Here is a 7191-nt window from a genome sequence, read left to right on the forward strand (position 1 = left end):
TATGAAAGACATTTGTCCCCAGCCATCCAGACTACTGGTTTCAGCTGTGGTCGCCATACAATGTCTAATTAATAGCGAAACTCGAAGCGGTTCTGCGGGACAATAGAGCTACAGGAAGAGACTGAAAGAGCTACAACTCTACACCCTGGAACAAAAGCGGGAGAGATGTGCAGTGGTATACATATGGAAAATCCTAAAGAGGATGGTACCAAATTTTCGCATCGAGAGTTATACGAGTCCCTGAAATGGACGTCAGTAGCCTAAATTGCTATAAATATTACTGCTCAGAAACACTTTTCGAGTGTGTTTTTTTCGGACTTATGAAGAACTCACCGGCTGTATATATATATATATATTTTTTTTTTTTCTAGTTTCAGCTCAGAGCTGCGGCCATGCTGATGCACCGCCGTTTTGTGCTACACTGTTATTACGACGAACCTCGTCTGATATGTGGCACTTGGTGAAGAATGGAGTTTGATACAGCTACTCTCATTTGCACATCTTGCCGTGAGGTAGGTTCATCTGGGACTCTTGACAGGAAGATGTCCAGCTTTGATTTAAAAACTGCTGCATCTACTTTGTGGAAGTTCCTCAGACTTTTTGGGAGAATATTAAAAAGCTGTGGGCCCTTGAAACCCAGGCTGTTGTAGAAGCTGGTCCTGAAGCGTGATGGCATTGCTGGGATCTTTGGCACTATGCAGTGTCGTCCCGTTCTAGCATTGGTGTAGCTTACAATGTCAAAATTTGGCACAATTTCTTCCAGGATCTTCCAGACATATATCACTGCATACCTCTCCCGTCTTCTCTCCAGGGAGTAGAGTCTTAGCTGTTTCAACCTTTCCCAGTAGCTGAGCTGTTGCAAAGAGACGATCTTCTTTGTGAATCTTCTCTGGATTGCTTCAAGGTCCGCTGTTAATTTTAAACTGGTGGGTGACCATAGCTGTGAGCAGTAATCCAGGCGACTGAGGACGAATGTCCGCCAGACGACCATCATGGTTTCCTTATCTTTGGTTCTGAATGTTCTTAGAATCCACCCAGCCAGTCGTCTCCACTTTGTCGCCATCCTGGTAATGTGCACTTGGAAAGAGGTATCATCACTCATGTCGATACCCAGGTCCCTCACAGACTTAGGCTCTGGGATTGAAATTCCCTGTGGACCGGTGTATCCAGTAAGTTTCATATATATATATATATATATATATATATGTGTGTGTGTGTGTGTGTGTGTGTGTGGAGGCGCAATGGCCTAGTGGTTAGGGCAGCGGACTCGCGGTCGCATGATCGCGGTTTCGATTCCCAGACCGGGCGTTGTGTGTGTTTATTGAGTGAAAACACCCAAAAGCTCCACGAGGCTCCGGCAGGGGGTGGTGATCCCTGCTGTACTCTTTCACCACTCTTTCTCCCACTCTTCCTTCTGTTGGCCCGCTCGCTTAGCCAGCGGGGTGGCGTCATTCGAAGGCTAAAACAATGCAAACGCATTGTGACCAGCGATGTGTAACAACATCTGATGGTCTGGTCGGTCACGTGATCACGTGATATATATATATATATATATATATATATATATATATATACGTATAAATATATATAAGTATATGTATGTATGTATGTATGTATGTATGTATGTATGTATGTATGTATGTATGTATGTATGTATGTGTGTGTGTGTGCGTGCTCTTGTAAGGAATTTGTCATTGTAGACTTCCGTTTTTACAAAGATGATGCAAGATGTGGCTTTAAAAATGCCAATGAAAATTCGCTAGATAAACTAAAGAAAGATATCATCGAAATGTTCAGTATTTTGGTTTTAAAATCACACTAGCGATAATTTAACTTGAGTTAATTTCCTGAAAATAATTAAGTATAAAAATAACTCATATAACTCTTTCAGGCAAAATAAATACATTCTTCATTTATTTTAACACAGGGTCATATAACCAGACTATACTTAAATATATAATTTGGAAAATCTTATCAGCGATAAGCGACAGGAGTAAAGAGCAACAAGTGTATTTATGAGAAATAAGAGTGATCCTGAATATGAGTGGAAAGATTTTGAATATGTCTTCACGAAAAGAGATTTTTCACAAACAGATCCTGATTATAATGAAGTCTTAAAAGCTTGCGGATTTTACAATAACATCCAGCGTATTTCCATATTTAGAACACATAGAAAGAAAAGATATCGAAATATCAAATGATTTATACACCTAGAACTCACTAAAGCTTTCTAAATTTAATTGCCAAACACTTCATTTGGAAACTGGAACGATTTTTTAACAAGCATGCTTTTAAATTAAGTTACAGCAAAACGGCTAATATGGAAACTATGAAACCCGGTAAGCTGTATGTAATGTGGCAGATTGTTCATGACAGTACACCATCGAATTCCCTGCAAAATAAGTAATGTAACACTGAAGTGGTCGTATACGAAGTAGAAGACAACCAAGGAATCTGGATCTTCATTCTAATGACAGACATTATATTGATATGACTAAATAGAAATCCAAGAGGACATGGTTTTCAGCCATAATTCTTCATTCAGAAACACGGCTTATATCTTTCCCAACACACACATGCACGCGCACACATTTACATACATGCATCAATAATTACACACGGGCTTTTCTTGGACTTTTTCCTTTCTATGGTCTTTTCCTTTCTCTTCATTCTGATGGAGAGCTGTGCTCGAATTTCTAAAAGTCTATTCTTTTATTCTACCTTTACTGATAGTCCGGCTAAGACATCCCGCGTGTACGTACTTTTGTTGTTTTGTTATTTGTTATTTTTAATGTCCGTTTGACTATATTTTGAGTTGGGAAATGAATGGAATACCAGGAATGTGTGTTGTGGCTAACTCTTAAAAAACAGGGGAATAGGCCTGGGTATATGGATATGGATATATATATATATATTTTTATATATATATATAGGTGTGTGTGTATGTATAAAAGATGTTATCTCTGGACAAATACTTCAATAACTAGCCTATCGCCTATCGATAGTATATAGATATTAAATATGATATGCAAGTGGTGATAACAGCTTATATGAAAATTGTATATACGGTTCGGTTCCCGGGTCGGGTGGCATGCTTTGTTCTTGAGCAAAACGCATCATTTCATACTGCTCTTGTGTTGTGTGAGGACCGGCATTTGGATCAAAAAGATCGGCAATACCAGAGTCAAACACAGTGCACTATCTTATATGCGTTAAACATCAGACCATCTACTGTTATATACGCAGAGCTCTTTTGCATGCGAGAACAGACAGGAGATTAGAGATGACTAAGGAGCAACTCCCATACTCCTCAAAACTCTCGAAATTTCGAAGTATAACCTCAGCATGAAATGTGCTTCTACATACACTTGTATCCACCCTGAAAATATACGTATAAGATATACACGCATAAAGACGTATGTATGCTGGAACACCGTCTTAAAGAGTATTTTTGTCAGGACTTACTTTTTAAAGCCCGATATGTATTTTATCGGTTTCATTTGCCGTACCACTATATTACGGGGACGTAAACACATCAACATCGGTCGTCAAGCGATAGTGGGGGACAAAAACAGACACAAGGACACACACAAATATATATATACATACATATATATATACATATATATATACATGTATATATATATATATATATACATATACATATATATATGTATATATGTGTGTGTGTGTGTGTGTGTGTGTGTGTGTGTGTGTGTGTGTGTGTCCTTGTGTCTGTGTCTGTCTTCGTAACCTAGCGTTTCAGCAAAAGTGCCCAATAGAATAAGTATCAGGCTTACAAAGAATAAGCCCTGGGGTCGTGTCGATTTCTTCGGCTGAAAGGTGGTGCAGTCAAATGACAGAAACAAGTAAAAGAATAAAAGAAAATATATATTTATGTATGTATGTATGTATGTATGTATGTATGTATGTATGTATGTATGATGTATGTATGTATGTATATATATATATACATGTGCGTGTGTATACATTTATACACGACGGGCTTCTTTCGGTTTCCGTCTACCAAATCCACACATGCATTGGTCGGCCAGAGACTATAGTGGAAGACTATAGTAGAAAACACTCGTACCAAAACATGCACACAGAACATATACATACACGCACTCACGTACATATACACGCACTCACATACTTCAACCTGCCAGTCAAACACCTTTGTACTGACCATTCCCCTACGCAATGTGAAGGAACACACTACACAAAAGACAGCCACTCCTACTACTAAATTCTTCCTACAACTGTGACACAGAGTTCACTCACACATACACATATAAACAGCCAAAACCACACACACACACACAACACTACACGCACACACAACTGCTATTGCACGCACACACACAGACCTGCGCACACGTACATACCCACACATATCACTTCCCTTACACTTTCCTGTCTTAGAAAGAACTCTTTCTTCACCCATTCTCTTCCGGTTATTTCAAAATATAACCACATGTGAATCGTTTGCGATTTTCTTCCTCTGTCTTTCCTTCTATTGGACTTTCCTCTGTTTCCGAAGAAGAGCGTCTGCTCGAAACGTTAAACCATCTTTTCTTCCTTTCCTGAGCGTCTGCTAATACATTACATGTACCACGTCCTCACGTTGTTGTTTCTTTTGTGTTTGTACTTTTTTTGATTTACTATATATATATATATATATAGGTAAAAGTAAAAACTTACTGTGGGCAATGCTACGTTCGATTATGAATAAATAAATATAAAATACATCAAGTACAGGACATCACCAACAAATGAAAAATACGTAAACACACGAGAGATAAGTAGAGGACTTGTACTTATCTATCGTTTGTTTACGTATTATTCACTCGTTAGTGATGTCCTGTACTTGATGTACAGGAGCGTGTTCTTGATGTCTACAAGTCAGTAACACAAACTACAAATATTCACGGAGATTAGATGACTTCTTTTCAGTACCTTACTGGGACTTATTTATTTCATAGATTCCGAAAGAATTTCAGATAAAGGGTCTTCGGTAGAATTTGCTATAAAAATGTAAAGTGACTGGAAAAAAATAACGATCCCTCCGTAATCTGCTGATACGTTTCAACTGCATCAAAAAGAAAATGCACAACTTCTACTTAGCTCTGACCTTCGTGACCTCGTTGCTGCCCATCCCATTACTGCTGGTACAATACATTCATTTCAATCTTCAGTTACCGCACCCATTCCCCGAGCAACTGAACCTATTTACCCATCAATATCATTGTCGTCGCCGTCACCGTCACCACCAGCTCCAACACCAACATAACCATCACCAAAACCATCACCACCACCACCACAATCACCGTATTCATCAACATCACTATCATCATCGTCATCATGGTTGTCGTCGTCGTCATCATCTATCTACAACTGTCATTCCACTACATCTATTAGGAAGAATAAGTTTTTTCACCTCAATCCAACGTATCTACTATATTACCCCTGACCCGCTATTTGCCCGCGCCCACAACGACGCCAGAAAAAAAAAAAAGAAAAAAGAGAAATAATACAAACGGAAATCATTTTGAGGACATCTAAGAAATCATTTCGGTGATGCACGAACGAAACGGAACCCAAAAATTGCTACCCGCCTATGTGAAAGATAATGCGTGCAATGTGGCTATCTTTTTACATATCGCAGGGACGCTAGATACACACTAAAGAAACACTAGAAACCAAATCCAATACCAAAGTGCAACCCAAAACGATACTAATATATATTCCATCTCTAAAAATTTTAACCCTACCAGAATTACCTCCAATCGTAGAACCATAAAACCCATCTCCCACGATGGTACTTCCCTTGCTACAGCAATATTGTTCCCTTTTCTTGACGCATGCCCGAAAAAAATCAAAAAATCAGAGAGAACAATTGTGACATTTTCAGGCAGTGCAACCGCAGTCAAAGCGAATCCAGACGTCAACTGTCCATTATGCAAGAAAATCATTTCTTAGCCATGCTGTATCTTTTGTGGGGAGATTCATAGAAGCACTCTCGATATGACAGATCAACCACTACTGTTGCCCAAATGCCAGAAGTTCTCTCAGTGTTACCATTAAACAGCAGCGACACATTTCACACCATTCTGCTGAATTTTCCATTGAGTGAAGTCGATGGCTACAGAATCATGAGAGCATCCTATCTGGGCCAATTCCCTGGAGGATTGGAGCGGGTCCTTGTGGATAAGCTCATTCAATCGATATTCCCTGAACTGAACTAGTCAGCCGCAACACAGAGAGTCTGTGAGGTCGAATTTCCCCCTCTTGAAACGGATGAGCATTTCTCAATTATTCGTGTTATTTTTCCATGGGTTCCATTATCATCCTTCTGTGTAATCGAGAGGTAGAAATATATGCGTCATTAAAGTGACTAAGGGCACTAGTCAGCACCAGTATTGTTAGAAATAAGAGTTAAAACAATTCAGAGCTACAATGACTGACGTGCCTTGTCAGTCATTTAGATAAGTGCTTATTGTATCTATGAGTTGTTTTAACTCTTATTTTTAGCAATACTGGTGCTGACTAGTGCCCTTAGTAACTTTAATGACGTATATACATACGTACACACACATATATATATATATATATATTATATATATATATATATATATATATAATATATATATATATACATATATACATACATACATACATCATAAATATACACGTATATACGTATATACATAGCCACACACTCACTCACACACATACACACATATATGTATACATATGTATACATACATATATATATATATATATATATATATATATATATATATATATATATACATATATACTCTTTACTCTTTTGTTTCAGTTATTTGACTGTGGCATGCTGGAGCACCGCCTTTAGTCGAGCAAATCGACCCCATGACTTATTCTTTGTAAGCCTAGTCCTTATTCTATCGGCCTTTTTTGCCGAAATGCTAAGTTACGGGGACGTAAACACACCAGCATCGGTTGTCAAGTGATGTTGGTGGGGACAAACACAGGCACACAAACACATACACACACATATATACGACGGGCTTCTTTCAATCTCCGTTTACCAAATCCACTCACAGGGCTTTGGTTGGCGCGAGGCTATAATAGAATACACTTGACCATGGTGCCACGCAGTGGGACTGAACCCGGAACCATGTGGTTCGTAAGCAAGCTATTTAC

The sequence above is a fragment of the Octopus sinensis genome, linkage group LG2 (genome assembly GCF_006345805.1).
Source record: "Octopus sinensis linkage group LG2, ASM634580v1, whole genome shotgun sequence".
In the NCBI taxonomy this organism is placed as follows: domain Eukaryota; kingdom Metazoa; phylum Mollusca; class Cephalopoda; order Octopoda; family Octopodidae; genus Octopus; species Octopus sinensis.